General features: G+C 46.2%; 1 long non-coding RNA gene across 2 annotated transcripts; it reads right to left on the reverse strand.

Moving 5' to 3' along the window:
* Positions 1–11,770: 11,770 nt before the first annotated feature.
* Positions 11,771–19,063, reverse strand: LOC142498721 (uncharacterized). Of its 2 annotated transcripts, none has more exons than XR_012802538.1 (3): positions 18,401–19,063; positions 15,346–15,434; positions 11,771–14,147 (listed from the first exon to the last, which is right to left on the reverse strand). It is a non-coding gene; the product is annotated as an uncharacterized LOC142498721 (long non-coding RNA). The 2 variants fall into 2 exon arrangements; XR_012802539.1 differs by having other exon boundaries at positions 18,074–19,063.
* Between the last annotated feature and the right edge of the window lie 1,254 nt (positions 19,064–20,317).

Below are 20,317 nucleotides of genomic sequence, written 5' to 3' on the forward strand. Positions count from 1 at the left end.
TTTCCTCCACTTTATTGGAAAAGCAGCAGTAAATACAGGCAGGCTCTTGTGGATGGTGTGTAGTTGTGATTTGTAGTTAGAAACAGGTAGAAAGAGATGGCCTTGCCATAGGAGAGTAACAGAGATGGGTGCTGTACTCACTGTCTCCAGGGTGGAAAAGGAAGTGAGGAGCAAGGGTCACACTAAAAGTGAGATGGGACAAACTACTGTCAGCAGAGACAGGGGGGAGGGCAGAATAGCCCATTCTGAGAAGAATCTCAGAGGTTGCTGTAGCAACTCACTGGTTACATGCTCAGAGGCAGAAAAGGCAACATATTGATACATCACATAGTGTGTGTGTGTGTGTGTGTGTGTGTGTGTGTGTGTGTGTGTGTGTGTGTGTGTGTGTGTGTGTGTGTGTGTGTGTGTGTGTGTGTGTGTGCATGCAGCTGACAAGCAGAAGCTGAAAAGAAGGGGGGGTGATCAGAGAGAGCAGAAATGGGCTTACTTGTTCCATGACACTCCCCATCTGGTATCTGGAGATACCACTATATAACTGGAATATGTGGAACATATGTGCAATGCATGACAAAGATAACATCGTATTCACAAAACAATGCAAAGGTCCATGTCCACACAATGATGGGATACCGGCTGGTATCACTGGCTTCAAAGTCCCTTGGCAAAGGTTCTTTGGCAAAGGATGCCAAGCAGATGCACCGGTCCAGGTTAGCTGTGCACCACAATGTCTTTTGCAAAAGTCTCTGAACCTGTTTCTTGGATCTATGAGTGAACAGTCCTTTTATCTCCGTAGTTTTCTCTACAGAGGGCATCACCTTGTGGATGTGCTAGTCGTCATAGTCTGTCACTCCATCACCTGGTGTTTGACGGAGTGTAATGGCTTCTGGCTCCTTGCGAATCCGCAATCCTGGAACACTGTCTGACAAGTCTGGTCCAGTGTGTAGGGCGTCATTTGGAGAGGCTTCCTGGTGCTGAGCATTGGAGCTGAACGTTGCCCAGATCTGACCGGGTTTCTGATGGTGGTGGACACCAGATGATGGAAGGTACCGACATTCTTCACCTTCCTTCAGTGAGGGTGCTGGCTTTGCGTGGCCGCTAAGGAATGTCTTCTGGATGAAGGCCACAAAGTTATGTTTGGTCTCCGGTTTCCTTTGTAGGTTGCAGTGGAGCGAAGTGAGCCTAGAGATGGCATGTACTCTGTTGTTTGGGAGGTGTCTTTTCGGTGAACGGAGTGGTAGCGGGGTCACCCAACTGCCCGATCTGTCCTTGAAGAACTCCTTATCCATTAACTTCTGGAATTCTCCATCTTCCATCGATGGTGCTTGTTTGTTACCGTCCCTTGTTGTCTGGAACACTGTGCACTCTAGGCCGTCGGAACGTTTCTCTTGCACGAGAACGTCTCTGTAACGCCTGTATGCCCGCAGACCTGGCCAGTCCCCAGTACTGAGGTGGGTAAGGGTATAACATGCACCCACAGCAGTGAGGGTGAGTAAGGGTTAACGTTATACTTGCTGAGTCCGGGGTGCCAGAGTTCGGAGGGTAAGTTCTTAGTGCCAGAGTTCAGGGGTTGGAGAGAGCAGCGTAGTGATGTCAGAAAGCCAGGGTTCAAGGGCAGGAGAAGGCAGCGTAGTCAAGTCCAAAGCAGAGATCAAGTTCAAACCAAGGGAATCCAAACGGGCAGGGACAGGAACCAGAGCTGAAACAGACAAGGGAGCTAGGCATAGACACTGCACACACAGGACCTACAGGAAAGCTATGCAGAGCAAGGACTGCGAGGACAGAGGGGTTATATGGGAAGAAGGACCAATGGGGGTGAAGGGAGGAGCAGAGGTTTGAGTGGGTACTTGCAGGGATAGGTCTGTGAGAGCAGGGGAGGAGACAGGGAGGTAATTGAGAGTTATTGCCTGCAACTGACGGGGGGCGGAGCCAGAGCGTGGGGGTGGCAGGTAACTAGAGCGGGTGCGCGCGCCTTCTGTAACACTGTTATGCGCGAGCACCGCGTGTGCACCAGAGCATGGGGGAAGACCAGCGGAGGAGGCGCTCGGCACGGGAGAAGGAGGAGCGGAGGAACCAGGTAGGGAAAGGGAAGGGATGACGGAGGAGCGTGTACCTCGATAGGGGACCCGCGATCGGGAGCGCGCCCTCGGTGAGTGGACCGCACGCGTGCGCAGAGCGTGTGCCTGGGCGTGCGGACTGTGCCGTGGAGGAACGGCTCAGGGAGGATAGAGATTGGGGACGTAGGGGAGCGGGAAAGCTAGCCTCTGTGGGACCTGGGGTGACGGGGACACGCTGGGAACCGCGAGTCCCTCGATCCGTTACAGTCTCCACGTATTTTGGTGAAACGCCTTTGTGTCTCTTTGTTAACTGCCGTCAGGAGGTTGTTTTCTCCCTGGACATAACAAAGAACTGTCTCTTTTGCCCTTGTAAATCCCTTTGTGAAATGTCTCCGCGACTGTCTCTTTTGAGACGTGCGAGAGGACAGTCTTTTTACCCCTGTGGCTTCACCTGCAGGGCGCAATCTTTTGCGGCTATGCCAGCTGTGGCGGTTGGCTGCTTTGCCACTTGGTATTTTGCGGAGAGGAATTGCTGTACGTCTTAGCTGTGCCATTGCTCGCAGGAGGACCGTCCGATTGTTTGTCTTTTGGACGATCCCTTTGTCGGGCACCTTCAGGAGGTTTCTTTCTTCCTTCAGTGGAGTCAACTCATCATCCTTAGTTGTCTGGACTACTAAGCATCCTAGGCCATTGTCACATCCTCCTGATGTGAAGATGTTTTTGTTGATCTCAGGGGTATGACCTTGTCTCTTCTCCTCACTTGGCCCTCCTATCACTTGGAGATGGCCAAGACATGGTTCGGAGAGGGATGTGTGTCCGCATTCTCTTATCACCGTTCTGCGGGCGTCAACATAGTCTGGTCCATGCCCTGTCAGTGCACATGTTGCCCACTATCACCCATCCTAGGTCAAGCCTTTGGTCGAATGGAGCGTGGTGGGGTCCGTTGCGCTGTTTACGGACTTTGTGCACCCTCAGGATGTCCCTACTAAGCAGCAGCAAGATCTTGGCGCCTTGTTCTACCGGCGGGATGTAGTTGGCTATTCCTCTGAGGTGTGGGTGATGGCGTGCCACTTCTGGTGTAGGAATCTTGTCCCTGTTTGCAGCCATGTAGTTGCACTCGATGAGTGTGGGGAGAGCTATCTTCACCCTGTTATCCACTGAACAGCCATCGATGTATCAGCAAAGCTTATCGGAGAGCAAAATGTACCGATAGGGCTTCCCTTCTAGGTGACCATCGAATCTCAGTTCAGGACCCCAAACTCATTAGATTTATTGGTACGTATAACAACCAATGGGCAGAGATAAATGCAATTTTGCAGAAACATTGGCCCATTCTTTTGGAGGACCCTGACCTTAGCGATGTATTGCGACCAACTCCAACTTTGGTTAGCAGGAGGGCTTTGAATTTAAAGGACCAGCTAGTTCACAGTCATCTTAGACCACTAATATCAAACACGTGGCTAACTAATAGATCTGTGGGTAATTTCCAGTGTCAGGGATGCAAAGCTTGTACCCATCTGTCCCTGTCCAACACGTTCCAAAATTGGAATAATACCAAATGCTTTAGAGTTAGACAGTTTATCAACTGCAGGACAAGGGGTGTGATTTACCAAGTCATCTGTCAATGCACTAAAAAATACGTTGGCAAGACTATACGTGAGTTCCGCCAGCGTATTTTGGAACACTTAGGGGCTATACGCAATCATTTGGATACCCCTTTAGCCAACCACATACATCATGTGCATGACGGTGACATCACTAACCTCCGCTTTATGGGTATTGAAAGTGTCCCCCCCAACTCAAGAGGGGGTGACTGGAACCGCCTGATACTACAAAAGGAGTCCAAATGGATCTACCTATTGGGCACACTGGCACCCAGAGGGATCAATGAGGGTTTTTTATTTTCACCTTTTATTTAAATTGCTTTTAACATCAACCCATTGATCCTATCCCACTGTGATCTTAGATGGCTAATTGAACTGCTTAAACTATCCCTCCCCCATCAACATCCCTCTTCCCTTCCCCTCCTCCCCCCCCCTCCCCTTGTTCCCTTCCTCTCCTCCCCCCCCTTTCCCCCCCCCCCTTCAGTCATTGCGACTGTACCTATCAGCATTTTCATCTATACTGATCACTGGTATCTCTGTAATAACATCACACACAGTCTATCTGTCAGATATTTTTATTGTACAGGATCTCTGTCCACGGATTCAGTCTGTGTTTCTTAGGAACTTGCTGATTACCTGCAAGACATCAAAGTGGTTATACTCAGCTGTTCTGCATAACACTTTGGTCACCAAACACTATTTAAACCTGGTCTGTAGCTCTCCACGTCACCACCTTTGAAAAAGCGCCTCAGCGAAACGTGCGTCAGGTGGGAGGCGGCTACAGGACTGACGTCATGACGCTCACATGCCGGTTAGAGGGTGAGAGGCACTGCTAAGTGCCGGTTTGTTTGCTAGGAGGTACCTCGAGTGGTTAATTGGTAATGTATACACTCAACCAAGGGATTGTATGCTTTATGAGTATGTTTGTGTCAGCTGCAGCATTACTGAGCCCTGTTAGCATTTATGCTGGCACTTAGGTTATAATCTAGCTGCACTTGTGTGTACTATCACACGGCTCTGTATACTCACAGAAGGTACCTTGTATGCTTTAACATGGGGGAACAAACTTAATGGTATTTTACCATCTGCAGGATTAATAGGCTTCCACAACCATGATGTTGGTTTTGTGGATATACACTGGCGACACACTTTATTCGAGCTCGGCTAGTCCCACGAATTCGGGTATACCCGGGTGTATTGAGGTTTGTGACTGTTTTCTGCCCGAGTGCATTGCGTTATTTTCCAGGCAGGGATTGAAGCATTTTATTCCCGCTGGCTGCAATACTGCACAGTATATATATATATACTGCATTACAATTCATGAATTTATGCCATCTGGTAGACACGCGAAGCATTGCAGCCTATTAAATCCTAATCATTATCATTTAACAGATCAGCCGCCCGTCAGCCAGGCATGAACCCAGGCTGGGAAGGCAAACGCAACGGGGCTTGTCAGAGGTGAGGAGCGGCGCATTCCAGGTATCTGCCAGGTACATACTGGGTATTTGCTCGAATAAAGTGTGTCGGTGCAGTAACGCTGCTGCAGTGAGGGTGTTTGAACTGTGTGTATATTTTCACCCCTCCTCGTTTTGTTCTGCCCAATAACAGCAGCTGATTCACGTCTGCTGTTTGCATCAAACCATCCCCTCTTTTATGTTTGTTTGTTTTCACACTGCAATATATTCGTTGCTTTATATTTAATGTGTTTACATCGCACATTTTATTAAGGGGCTATAACTGGATACGAACTAGATCCGTGCCCCAGAGCCAGTTATCACACTTTGTGAGCTCTTGTGCCTAATATATGCTACTGTCATCACTTACATTGATATCCTGAGCTATAAGTACAGCTAGGCATTCTAATGTACCCGACAGGGGGTTAGCAACCGTAGACTTATTAGACCATTTATTGTGATACCATTTGGTCTATATAAGTTTATGTGGCAGTGAGTCAACATTCATCTGCTATATACCCAGTATCTTCAAGAGGTATATACATGTGTAAGATCAGTCCCATGTTACCTGTTTCATTTACACAGGCTTTTTAAACTTTTTTATTGCTGCACTAGGAGGTTTACTCTCATATATATGAGTTTCTTTTCTGCCATTAGTCAGTCTGGGTAGATTTTGATTAACAACCTAGTTTGCAGTTTAAGGATTAATTATTGTTGTCTGTTTTACGTGTTTTGTCACCAATGTCAGTTGGATTTTTGGTTCTAATGTTTTGACAATTATTTTAATTAGTTGAATTAAAAGATTATATATTAAATCATTCATCTTTACACAATCACATACGAGTGCTGTCAAAAAGGGTGCTTTTGTTTCCTAGTATTAACGTATAATGAACGTAGCCGCTTGCTCTTCTCCCTGTTGTCTCAGTTGACCCTGCACAGGTTCTGGGGGTGTAGGGTGAGGCATTGTCTTGTGCGTTGAATAAGTTGAAGAATTCCGTCTTCGCCAATGATCTATTACTTTGATCGTTGAGGATTGCATACATCCGGATAGCCCTCTCAGGTTGTCCCTGGGGGTGCACTGTGACAAGGCATATTTTGGAGCAGGATATTTTGTCACTTCCTTTTCCGCCAACCACGGTGCACTGAGACGTGACAGATGCAGGCTCTCCTTCCTCCCCGCCATGCTCGGCTACGGAGGATGGGTTGTTGAGTTGGTGGAGTGTCAGCGCCTCTGGATGTAGAGATGTTATGTGCTTGTCACTTTTGCCCACTGCACATTTGATGGCCTCTTTACAATCTTTGGCTAGGTGAGTCGTGGGATCGCAGCACTTGAAGCAGACTCAGAATTCTCTGAGTAACTTCTTGCGTTCCTCTAGGGACTTCATCCTGAACCCGAAGCACCTGTTAAGTGGGTGTGGCTTCTTGTGTATGGGACATTCCCTGTTTGGGTCCCTTGGTTTCTCGTCTCCGGCGACCGACTGGTCGGAAGTTGTTTGGGTCGTGGGGGACACGTCGTCTTGTGGACCGAGATGGGTGTTCGAGTGTTACCGTATCTCGTCACTGGTCTCTCATTCCTCATGTCGCTTGCACTGTGTGTGGTCTGCGCACACAAGATGAAACTGGGATCGTTCCTTGTCCTCGCCGCTTCGCGGATGAAGCTCAAGAAGAATGAGAAAGGAGGGAAGGCGGCCTGCTTCTCCCTTTTTGTATTTGGAGCCTTGTGAAATCCATCTTTCTTGGAGGCTGTAAGGTAGCTTCTCCAAGATGGGTCTCACTCGACGAGCTGAGTCTAGGACGTTGAGACCTGTTAAGGAATGGTCTTTTCTTTCAAACCCCAGCTCTTGCAGCAGGTCCCGAGCTCTCGTAACTTCGAGTACTCTTTAGCTGTGATCCTGGGAAAGCTGTTGACTCTCTTGAAGAATGCATCTTCAACTGCTTTGGGGCTACCGTAGCACTCTTCTAGCCTTTCCCATACTGGGTCGAGAACTACTTGGGGGTGGTTCGCGTTTGCCGTCCCGAGTCTCTTCGCGTGCTCCTTGGATTCTTTTCCCAGCCATTTGGATAGCAGGCTGAGCTCTTCCCTTGCTGAGAAGCCCAGGCTCTTGATTGCGTCCTTGAACGTAAACTTCCACATTCGGTAGATCTCAGGACGGTCGTCAAAGTTGGTAAGTCCTGTTTGCACCCAGAGAGAACACGGGGAATCAATGACCGTGTAAACTCTCAATGTGTCACTATTTCTTGTGTTTTGTGTCTGTGTGCAATATCCAGTCCACTAGATGGCAGGAAAGGATAAACTAGAAGAGTGTAATGAGCAAAACATTTTTGTATCTCCGAAGTGTGTACAGTATATTTGTAGATAGCAATACACATGTTATTACATCTCGTTTTTAATGGTCAGGCCCATGTAAGACCAAAGTGCCAAGTTGACAGTGATATAGTAAATAAGTTAAAGGGTCAGTCCTACATAGGACCAAAGTATGCAAATATATGAATACCTAAATAAGGGATAAAAGCCGGAAGTCATCAAAGCATGATGCTGGGCATAGTACCCAATCTGCTGGTATCTGCCATTGACTTGAATAGTAGATGCCGCCAGACCGGGCGCGATACCCTGCATGGCGCTTTGATAAATCCCGGCCATAGGGTCATATTTATTAAGTCGTCTTCTTCCATGGTATACCTTATAGTGCTGGAAGGCGTTACAGTCCATTAACTTGAATGATGTGTAAGGTATCTTCCAGCTCTGGAAGGTGTCTTATGGCAGAAGTCTTCTTAATATGGATTATAACTCTCATAGCTATATTTGTATATCAATGTGTTCTCTCGCTTTCATTTGTTTTAATATTTGTACAAGATAATCAAGATATGTCTTTCATAGACATAATAGAGGACACAGTTTTAACTTCACTACTTTGATTGAGCATAGTTCCAGAAACAGAAATAGTAATAGTTTGACTACCTATCACGCTATAGGTGAGAAAAAATGTGGACCTAATTAAAAACAAGGGTGTTGGCTGAAACTGGTGGTTACACTATTTAGAGCAATAATTACAGCAATGGACTATAAGGACCTCCAACATGGATGCCCCCTGACTTCGCTGCCTCAACCAACATGGCTGCCGAGGCAGGAAGTCAGCCTCTGTTTGAGCTGGATTTCTCACACCAGCTTTCTCCCTTTATAAGGCTTCAATTCCCCTCTCTACTTTCCTATGTAAAGTACTTCCTACCTTTTCTCCTGTTGGAAGCCTCTTGTTGTTTTGCCTGCCTCAGACCCCTGACTGCTGCCGGACTTCTCTGACTCTCTCCTGCCCTGACGCCGGAACTGTGACCACGACCATCCTTCCTCTCTCCTTCCCTGACCCCGGAACCAGACCCCACCAGTGTAAGAATTCTGGATTTAAATCTCAGGTACGGGTCGGGCTCTACTTTCCACTTCTGCCTAGCTGGTCTGTCTCCTTGACAGTACAAAGCAACGTACGCAAACGTAACATAAACAAAGAGGCCCTAATGTTACATCCAATATGACAACTTATTTAATTAATTATTATCTTTTTTTTTCTGTTTGTTCTTCTCATAAGAAGTTAAATCCTTTGGCCAGAAAGTCACGCCTGCAACAACGTCAAGGTAGACCCTCTCAAGCAGGTCCTACACTACCAATGTTATACTGTGTCTTCTGTATTTCATCCACTGCATAGAGAGGAGAGGAAATAAAACAACACTAGAGCCAATAGCATGGGATGCATGACATCTATGAGGTGCATAAAGGGTTAAAATGTATGTATGTACTGTGTATGAACTACAGTGCAATTAATAAACACACATTCTCAGCTAGCTCAAGCTCCCACACCCACCACATGATGAATATATATGTAGCCATGCATAATACTAGACTGCAGACATCTTCCCTGCTGGCAGTAAACCCTGGTAAGTACAGGAATGCCCGCAGTAGTTATGGAGGTTTTTCCCTCACACCCTGGTGAGGTGCCCTATGTATGGATGGGAGTGGCTGCATGCTCTGAGTCCCTGGTTAGTGACATCAGAGATGTGCCTGCCCCCTGAGGTATATAAGGCACAACACTGTCAAAGTTAGTTGTTGTTGCTGATGTGTTTGGCTCCTGTGAAAGGCATTGCAGGATAGCTTTGTGCCCACTAGTGCTGTAACTAGTGGCACGGGTTTCCAGATTAAGCCTGTCAAGGCCACACTGTGTCCAGGGACCTGGCACAGGGGTGATCTCCCTACGGGGAGAGGGGATCCCACTCCAATTGGGAGGGCGTACCTGGCAAAGGGACAGCACGGAGAGATGTGCGGCTAAAGCTGACAGCTGCCAGGGGCAGTCTATCATATCGATACCATCAATAAAGATGCCCTATTCAAAGATACCCCCACTGTGTGAGTGTGAAGTTACTCAACAGTGGATGACACCACCAAGAAGGAGTTCCTCACCAGGACCATCTCCCTGCGGAAGCACAGATCCTGATGAGGTGGAGGCGCTGCACATGATATAGGTAGGACTCGCACCCACTACCTCAGCTACCTGTTCGGTTGATATCCCCACACACCATCATGCGGGAGACTCAGGAGACCTGTTGCCTACAGGTGCACCACCCGACACGACCATGTAATGGGGGCTGGTTAGACCACACGGGCCAATGTGAGATTGGGTGGGTCAGACTAGAGGGAATACCCGTTACATAAATTTATGTCAACCAGAGAGCTACTGAGCGTGGCAATTGTATATAACAAGAGACAAGGGGTGCCCAATGCTACATCCCATTGACAAAACATATGATGAAAAGTATAAAGTAAAATACTTCAATAATAATATTAAATACTTGGTTATTTAGTTAACCCTTTCGCCAAAGCGTCATAAGCCTGCATACCAACGCCAAGGTATAACCAAATTAATGCAGGTCCTACACTGCACTGTGAACCCTTCCTTTTACCTCTGTAAGAGGGGAAGAACCATTATAGGTCTGGTTCCTGCAGCAAATAAAATGACCTCCCAAGTTAAATAGGTGAAGGAGGAGGAGTGAGCTCTGGGGGGGAGGTGCCACAGCCTCCAATTGACTGCTACCAGTCAGACATAGATTAACACACATTCCCAGCTCGCTCAAACTCCCACACCCACCACATGATGAATATATATTTATGTCAACCAGAGAGCTACTGAGTGTGGCAGTGGTATACAACAAGAGACAGGGGGTGCCCAATGCTACATCCAATTGACAAAACATATATGATGAAAAGTATAAAGTAAAATACTTCAATAATAATAATATTAAATACAGTGTAGCTCTCTGGTTGACATAAATATATATTCATCATGTGGTGGGTGTGGGAGTTTGAGCTAGCTGGGAATGTGTGTTTATCACCTCCCCCCAGAGCTCACTCCTCCTCCTTCACCTTTTTAACTTGGGAGGTCATTTCATTTGCTGCCCACAGTGCAATTAAAACTGGTTAAAAACCAGAAGTGTCCTCATAAATATAGTGGGAAAAAATGAAGTACAAATTAATTTGTCATATTGGATGTATACTATAGTAGCATTGGGGACTCTTTGTCAATTGTTGCATACATTAGGTAACTATCCTAGAAGCATTATATATGTATATGTAATGCAGTGGGTTTGGGATTTGAGTTTGCTAAGACTGTGTGTGTCTAGATCAATAATTAACCAATCTAATAAGATCCTGGAGATCAGAAGGTAACATTAGCTTGGGGGCAAAACCAGCTTTAATGAGCTGAGTCTGAGCACGACTGTATGCAGGGCGGCGGCTGATAGGGGAGAGCTGGAACAATTGTCCCGGGGCTCGGCTGCACTGTGGGCCCCAGCTGACCTGGATAGGAAGTTGGACCCAAGCAGAAGTTGGGGCTAACTTCTGGAAATATCCCCTCCGGTTCCTGGGGCGGACCGGCCTCTCCTTCTACAGTAGCTGGGCCTTCTGCAGAGCCTCTCTACAGGCCACAGGTAGTTATTTATATAGCGCTCACAGTGTTCTCCGCACTTTACAAAATAAAAAGGAAATTATAATACAATAAATGCTACAAACTAAATCAGACAATAGGAAATCAATTCCCCAGAGAACTTACAATCTAAGTGGTAGGTTGGAAGATTTTCAGAGACAGCAGGTGAAGGAAGAAGAGCAGTGCTTGGCCATAATGGTTGTTAGGAACGATTGTCGGTGTGGGACAGGAGCCATGAGTCTAGGCTATTGACATTCTTAATTTAAGAGGTGACTGATGTAATAGTGAATACTTATTTATACAGCTCTGCCTTAGCTTGTATTCCAATCTCAGTTCCCCTGAACTCCCTCTTTTCTCCTATTAGCTGCAAAGACAGTGGTGCATTTGTATGTGTGTGTAGATATATATGAGGAAGGTCACATTTGATGACCGAAACATTGGATGCAGTGCCTATGTATTTATCCTGAATACAACAGCTTTGGATTTCCCTGACTGTGTGCTGTCTCGTTTTTCCTGGATCTCCATCTGGTAAAATCTTTCTGTGTATGTGCATATATGGGATAAGCATCAGTGGATTATCTGTTTACAGTGTGCCAACTGCTCTCTATTTTTCTATATATCTAGATAGATAGATTAGATAGATAGATATCTTATATAGGAAAAAGAGAAGAGAGAGCGCACGCCCCATAGCATAAAATAGTTCATTTATTGGTAAGGGAAAGGGGGGGAAGAATAGCACTCAAAAAGGTAAGTTTAAAACAGGCAATTTGTGAATCAATATCACCAGCAGCCAGGTCTCTCCGCATTTGTAATCCGCAGTCAAAGTCTCACTCCATTACAGGAACACAGACTGTCCGCTGGAATCGCCGAAGAAAAATGCCTTTGAAGCATCTGTAAGAGTTCCGTGTAGAACCTCCTTCATTTGTTTTTGCCACCAATCAGCTCCGCGCGCGATCTGGCCTGATCACGCGACTGCGTGATGACGTGGTCTCGCGGAATGACGTACCCTAACGAGTTTCCCTTTGAGAAAGTCGCCCGTGTGCGACGAAACGCGTTTGGATACGTCATTAAGCGAGACCACGCGACATTATATCATCACGCATTGTGGTATTTCAGAAGGCAAGAAACATAAAATCAATGTTGGCACCGAGTAGACTGAAGTCTTTTGGAAGTCATATACGAAATACAAAACTGAGTAATGGTAACTTCTCGTGTGAACGTTCGAGATGTCTTCTAACCTGTAAGCACTTGAAAAAAACTGATACAGTTAGTTCACATTTCAATGGATCTACACACCAAGGGAAAGGGTATATAAATTGTTTATCTACTTTTATAGTTTGTTATTATGTGTCCATGTGGTATTCAATATATCGGAAGGACCGCACGCACTTTAAGCACACGGTTCCTTGAACATCGACGAAATATAATACATGGATTATAAACACATAGTCTATCCCGTCATTATAAGCTAAGACATAATCAAGATCCTTCTACCCTAGTAGTAATGGGTGTTGAAGCAATTAAATCTACATTGTTAAGTGGGGACAGACATAAACTTTTAAGTTTAAGAGAAACATACTGAATATATGTATTAAATACACATAGTCCAGGGGGTCTCAATGACTGTATTGACATCAGCACTGTCATTTGAATCCATTGCCTCCCTTTATCCAGGGATAAGACATAGAGTTCTGGGTTAAACATGCTAGACATGTTCCCTCTGTGTTTTGTCTCATGTGGTTCTCCAATAGAGTATCTACTCAATATATTTAAAATATTCATTTAATGTAAGGTTATGCATTTGGGATGCAAGAATAAAAAGGCGACTTACAAATTAAATGGGGATAAATTGGGGGACTCCTTGATGGAGAAGGATTTAGGAGTGCTTGTAGACAGCAGGCTTAGCAATAGTGGCCAAAGTCATGCAGTAGCTGCAAAGGCAAACAAGATCTTATCTTGCATCAAACGAGCAATGCATGGAAGGGAAGTAAACATAATTAGGCCCCTTTACAAAGCATTAGTAAGACCACACCTTGAATATGGAGTACAATTTTGGGCAGCAATCCTAAGAAAAGACATTATGGAACTAGAGAGAGTGCAGAGAAGAGCCACCAAATTAATAAAGGGGATGGACAATCTAATTTATGAGGAGAGGCTAGCTAAATTAGATATATTAACATTAGAAAAGAGGCGTCTAAGAAGGGAAATATGATAACTACTGTATATACAAATATATTCGGGGACAATACAAGGAGCGTTAAAAATAACTATTCATCCCACGGGCAGTATAAATGACTCGGGGCCATCCCTTAAGGTTGGAGGAAAGTAGATTTCACCAGCAACAAAGGAAAGGGTTCTTTACAGTAAGGGCAGTTAAAATGTGGAATTCATTACCCATGGAGACTGTGAGGGCAGATACAATAGATTTGTTCAAAAAAAGGTTGGACATCTTTTTTTAGAAAGGAAAGGTATACAGGGATATACCAAATAAATAAACATGGGAAGGATGTTGATCCAGGGATTAATCCAATTACCAATTCTTGGAGTCAGGAAGGAATTAATTTTTCCCCTTAATGGGGGTTTTTTTTTTTGCCTTCCTCTGGATCAATAAGTAAGTATAGATATAGGATAAAGTATCTATTGTCTAAATTTAGCATAGGTTGAACTTGATGGACGTACGTCTTTTTTCAACCTTATCTACCATGGAACTATGTAACTATATGTATAAGATAATCATCACAACACACTTATTAACAGCACTTATTTTTATCAATCACATTCATAAATGATTAGCAATTACACAAACACATACACAAATATATAATATATATATTATTTTCACTTAACATCATTCACTTATACTAATATATGTACACAGGTTTACATTTGATCACAGTCATAATTAGTACACTTCATTAACAATTACACAATTTAGTCGCAATCACCATAGATATAATATTAATATACTTTCATAGACACACATATTTAGTGAAGATGAGAAGGTGTAGACATGCCAGTTAGGAATACTAAGTGATCTGGGATACATGTCCGGTTTGTTCTCTTGTTTCTTTTCTGTCAAGAAAAACAAAAAGGGTTTGGTCATAAATTGCCCTTATTGGGTTAAATTGTCCATTCAATGTTTCCAAATACACCATCTTTTTATTCTCTTCATTTTCCCTTATTTCAGTTTTGTCCTTTGGTATATTCAAATACTGATAATAGGACAATGATATTAATTGCTCTTCACACCTATACACAATTGAATTTTGATAAATTCAATAAATATAAATGGGTATAGTACTGCCATCTATTGCTCTGTACTAACATTTTATATAAGAAAAGCTTCATTTTGAAGTTATACTAAATATCTCCTTTTCTTTTTTTTTTATAACATAAATTTTATTGGTTTACATGACACGGCATTAATGTAGCATAATATCTCCTTTTCTGACAATCATTTTTAGTCAATTTAAAGTTTAATTCAGAGATCTATTATATACATTGTCAAATAGTTTACTCTTTTTTAAAGGTTTCATCACTTGTGGTCATTTATAGTGATCATTTATACGAATTAACCTATGTACTTAATGGAACTTGGTTCATTAGAATAATTGCAAATTGATCACATTATAGTGTGAAACTACTAATAATTGTCCTCCTATATAAGCCTGATTTTATCTAATAACGTATAAGTCCTCCTTTTTTTTAACACTGTATGAAGATTAATTGGATATATAAATAATAAAAAAACAATATATATTATCAATTTAAGAGCTGATTTATATTGTATGTATTTTGTATATATTCTTTTCCCTTTATATATTTATTATTTGATATGTCACTATACATGGTTTATATGTTTTTACAATGACTGTATGGATGCACAGGGCATTTAAATTAGAGATAAATGTATTCATGTGATAGGACTAGCAATTAGAGCATATACACTACACATGTGTTAAGCTAGTATACACATATTTGATTGGTTCTTTAAGCTAGTATACACATATTTTGATTGGTTCTAGGGTAGGGTGACCAGATTTTGAAAATGAAAAACCGGGACACAATTTTTTTTTTTACATTAACAGTTTATTTATTGTATTACACTTATACTTTACTACCATTAGTCCTAGTTACGTGTGTGTGTCAGATGGCCTCACTAATCGAACAAAAAAAAAAGCCAGATGTGAATGACTTCTGTACCCCTTAACCATTGTCAGGACGCCCCCTCTTCACAATTTCTAAGCAGCAATCCCGCCTGGGATCTTACCTGATCCGCAGTCCCTCAAGGTACTATACTGGAGGGGAGGTGTTCCCTACCTGTCTTCCGATGTCTCCCGCGTGAAACTTGAGTCAGATCTGGAAGAAAGCAGGGTAGGTTACTTCGGTGTAGGTATACGGCAGTTAAGATGAGACAGAGAGAGAGACAGGGAGACAGGGGGAGAGAGACACAGGGAGACAGGGGGAGAGGGAGACAGGCAGGGAGAGAGAGGGAGGGAGCCAGGGAGAGAGAGAGAAAGAGAGAGAGAGGGAGGGAGCCAGGCAGGGAGAGAGAGAGGGAGGGAGGGAGCCAGGCAGGGAGAGAGAGGGAGGGAGCCAGGCAGGGAGAGAGAGGGAGGGAGGGAGGGAGCCAGGCAGGGAGTGAGAGAGAGGGAGGGAGCCAGGCAGGGAGAGAGAGAGAGGGAGGGAGCCAGGCAGAGAGAGAGAGAGATAGAGGGAGGGAGCCAGGCAGGGAGAGAGAGAGGGAGGGAGCCAGGCAGGGAGAGAGAGAGGGAGGGAGCCAGGCAGGGAGAGAGAGGGAGGGAGCCAGGCAGGGAGGAAGAGAGAGGGAGGGAGCCAGGCAGGAAGAGAGAGGGAGCCAGGCAGGGAGAGGGAGGGAGGGAGACAGGCAGGGAGAGAGTGGGAGACAGGCAGGGAGAGAGGGAGGGAGACAGACAGGCAGGGAGAGAGGGAGGAAGACAGGCAGGGAGAGAGAGGGAGGGAGACAGGGAGAGGGAGGGAGACAGGGAGAGAGAGGGAGGGAGACAGGCAGCGAGAGAGAGGGAGGGAGACAGGCAGGGAGAGGGAGGGAGACAGGCAGGGAGAGAGGGAGGAAGACAGGCAGGGAGAGAGAGGGAGGGAGACAGGCAGGGAGAGAGACGGAGAGAGAGAGAGGGAGGGAGACAGGCAAGGAGAGAGAGGGAGGGAGACGGGCAGGGAGAGAGAGGGACGGAGACAGGCAGGGAGAGAGGGAGGGAGACAGGCAGGGAGAGAGGGAGGGAGACAGGCAGGGAGAGAGAGGGAGGGAGACAGGCAGGGAGAGAGAGGGAGGGAGACAGGCAGGGAGAGAGGGAGGGAGACAGGCAGGGAGAGAGAGGGAGGGAGACAGGCAGGGAGACAGGCAGGGAGAGAGAGTGGGAGGGAGACAGGCAGGGAGAGAGAGGGAGGGAGACAGACAGGGAGAGAGAGGGAGGGAGACAGGCAGGGAGAGAGAGGGAGGGAGACAGGGAGACAGAGTGGGTGAGAGGGTGATTGACTGACACGTGGATGGGCCTCCTGACTCACCGGGCCCAGGACGCCAACCTTGACAGACCCCCATTGCCAGCCCTGTCCCCCATTCTCTCTCTACTTCCCCCCCCCATTTTTTCTCACTCTCCCCCCATTCTCTCCCTTCCCTCCCCACCCCCATTCTCTCCCCCCCCATTCTCTCTCTGACCTGCACATAGCCACTGATCTACAGACACTCACAGACAGACCAATACACACACTGACCACACACACTCACACTCAGCCACAGACACACACACACACACACACACAGCCACACACACACACTCAGCCACACACACACACACACACACACACACACACACACACACACACACACACACACACACACACACTCAGCCACAGACACACACACACACACACACACACACACACACTCAGCCACAGACACACACACACACTCAGCCACAGACACATACTCAGCCACACACACACACACACTCAGCCACAGCCACTCAGCCACAGACACAAACACACTCAGCCACAGACACGCACATGCGCACACACACACACACACACACAGACACTCAGACACACAGACACACAGCCACACAGACACACAGACACACAGACACAGCCACACAGACACGGCCACACACACAGCCACACACTCAGACACACACACACACAGACACAGATACACCCACACCCACACCCACACCCAGATACACACACAGACACACACATTACACTGATATATACACACACACACACACACACACACACACACACACACACACACACTGATACATACACACACACACACACAAAGTGGAGCAAGAGATGCAGCGCCGGATGTAAGTGACTGGGGGAGGGAGGGAGGGGGGGGGAAAGGCCAACCAGCCAGCAGTGCATCACCACTACCCGCCCCGCGCTCATCTCCCACACCAAGGGGACGAGGGAAGGGAGCACCAGGACAGGAGGCAACCCCCTCCCCCCCTGGCGGCTGCACCCCCGCACCTAGGGCAGCCACGGGGACCCGGGGCAGGAGGGGGGACACTGCGTAGCCACCAGTAGAGGAGTGGGAAGAGTCTGTGTCACGCGCTCACTAGCAGCAGGCACAGGAAGTGCCGCGAGCGGCTGTGAGCGGGCTCGGGGGGAGGAAGGGGGGGGGGCAGGTGGGGGGGAAAGCAGGGAAGAGCCAAAGTCCCGCCCCATGCATCCTCCACCAATCCCCAGCGGTCTGACATATTCAAGTAAGAAACCCATCCCCCTGACATCTGGAAGTACTCACCAGCCGGGCTGCCGCATGCTCGGGTCCTCGGGGTCTCCTCCTCACTGCCTCCGCTGCCGGGGGCGGGGGCGGGGCTTAATGCCGGGACGCAGGGGATTGGCCAAGGTAGGAAAATGCCGGGGGGCGGGACTTTGTACAATGCCGGGCCGCATCCTCCAATCAGCAAGACCCACATTCTACACAAGCCCAACCCCTGGCATTAAAAAAAAATACTTACCAGCCGGGCTGCTGCAGTCTCCTCCTCTGCGCCGCCGCAGACTCGCGCACTGGAGCTTACTCGTGCACCGCAGGTGACAATAAAAAAAAAAACTGGAACACATTGAGGAAAAACACGGACATTTCCAAACAGGAAGCAGGGACAGCGCTCGAAAAACCGGGACTGTCCCGGCAAAAGGGGGACGGGTGGTCACCCTAGATTCTTGGGGATATATACGCGGTAAGCATACCCAGAATCCATCCCCTGAAGAAATCAGTACATCTGAGGAAACGCGAAGGGTCACATGTGCTGTTGATGTCAAGGCGTTTTTATGTGCGGTTCACCTACATTGAAGTACCAGGGATATCCGCTGTATCATTGAATTCGCTCCATGCCCGGAACTAAAGACACCAGAAGTTTGTTCCTGGAGGAAGGATCTGTCGGCTGCTGTCATTTCAAGTTTCTGCTGGACGGATGCTCGTGACGGACAGTCAGACGCTCGGAGGAATGGAGCAGAGGAGCGGAGTTCCAGCAATCGGATTGGGGCATGAGTATTTATCTCATAAAATGCCTATATACCATTTCTGTTTGTAAGTTTTAATTTGTGAGCTTTGGAATTTATTACATTGTTATTTTAGAAATAATGCACTAGGATCGGGCGCCTTTTCTTTTTGTTTGTTTTCTCTCTCTCTCTCATAAACAGCATTTATGAGATAGAATTGCAATGGTGGTGATGTCACTATCAGGGTAAACAGCAGTCCGGTCGCCGGTAGAACAATAATCACCAGTCTGATGTGTAGTACAGGTTAGGAAGGCATGCACACTGCAAATGTCCTGATCACTGGGAGGCACCTGGGAACTCAACCGTAGGGAACTACAGACGCATTCCGGAACGACTTTTCACCCACTGCACACCAACTGTGCCGGGCTGGAGGAGCTCCCTGCCTTCCACCACAGAGAAAGTATCCATAGATCACCTGGACTTCCGTGTTGGCGTGCGAGCGGGCCGGAGTGACGTCACCACATGCATCGTAGTGTCCTGACGAGTTTCGTCACGTGTAGTGACTTCATCAGAGGCTGGCCACATAGCTGCAGGAACTCCCCTAAATAGCCCATGTTGATAAGCAACATAACAACAAACGCCCGGGACAAAGCCTGATGTGCATGCTGCACACAATTTAGGCAATGAGGGGGTGTGTCTGTCGCCTGTGGATCTAAGTTGCATAAAAAAGACATTCATAGATCCTTGTGTAAAATGGAATACTTGAATTCAGAGTGATTCTATGGGGGTGCAACACACTATATACCCCAATTTGCGGGGATAATGGAAACAATCCATAATTGTATAATATATGTATGTAGATGAATGGAAGTTTCCCCCTGAAGTACATGTTTAAAAATTCTTCTCACTTCCCAAGTTACAGGCCCCGGTATGGGTGTCAAGTTTGGGAGAGAAGTCATTTTCTGCCAAACTTGATGCCTGGACACCTGGAACAACCAACAATTTGATTGGTGAATGTACCATTTGTCAGTCAAATGTGATGACTCAGGCCTTGTATAAGGCCTGTCACGTCTCATTTGACCAGAAGAAGCCGGTGTGGCAACATCTCCTCCTGCACCTGTTGAAGAGAAGGATGAAGATAAGAAGAGAGGAAATAAGATACGATCTACTCACTGGGGCTTCCCTTGCAAGCAGCTTAGGACTGTGGATTTCTGCACATCATGGTGTTTTTCAAGATGAGGATAATTGCTTTGTGGGTCAAGCGTTGGTGCTACAGTTGGATGAGGAGGAGGAATCTTCATCTCGGCAAAGGTAAGCACTTTGATTCTATTTAATTGTGTATTTTTGCTTTAATGTGCCCATTGAGTTGCAATATGTTTATCTATGCCCCTTTGAGGGTATAGATAACTACATTGACAATCAATGCATTTTTTGACTAATGTTTGTTTTATTTAAATATAATGTATTTTTTTTATTGGATTTTTTTTTTTTAGGTTGCCCATTAATTGCCTTTGTGGTAATCTGTGCTCCCATTGTGGGAAAAGGTTACCACAATGACAATAAATTGGGTTTTTGCTTACTGTGTAATGTATTGTAGAGTACTATAATGTCCATTTTATTTTATTGTGGTTTTTTTTCCCCCCTTAAAATAAATGTGCAAAATAGCTATTAGACCCATTTGGCAACTAGTGCTTTTGCCCATTTGCCCATTTGTATGTGTGGTGATGGGGGTAGAGGGAGTGGGGGTAGTTTCTCCGTGTAGG

This window comes from Ascaphus truei, chromosome 7 (assembly GCF_040206685.1).
Source record: "Ascaphus truei isolate aAscTru1 chromosome 7, aAscTru1.hap1, whole genome shotgun sequence".
Lineage (NCBI taxonomy): Eukaryota > Metazoa > Chordata > Amphibia > Anura > Ascaphidae > Ascaphus > Ascaphus truei.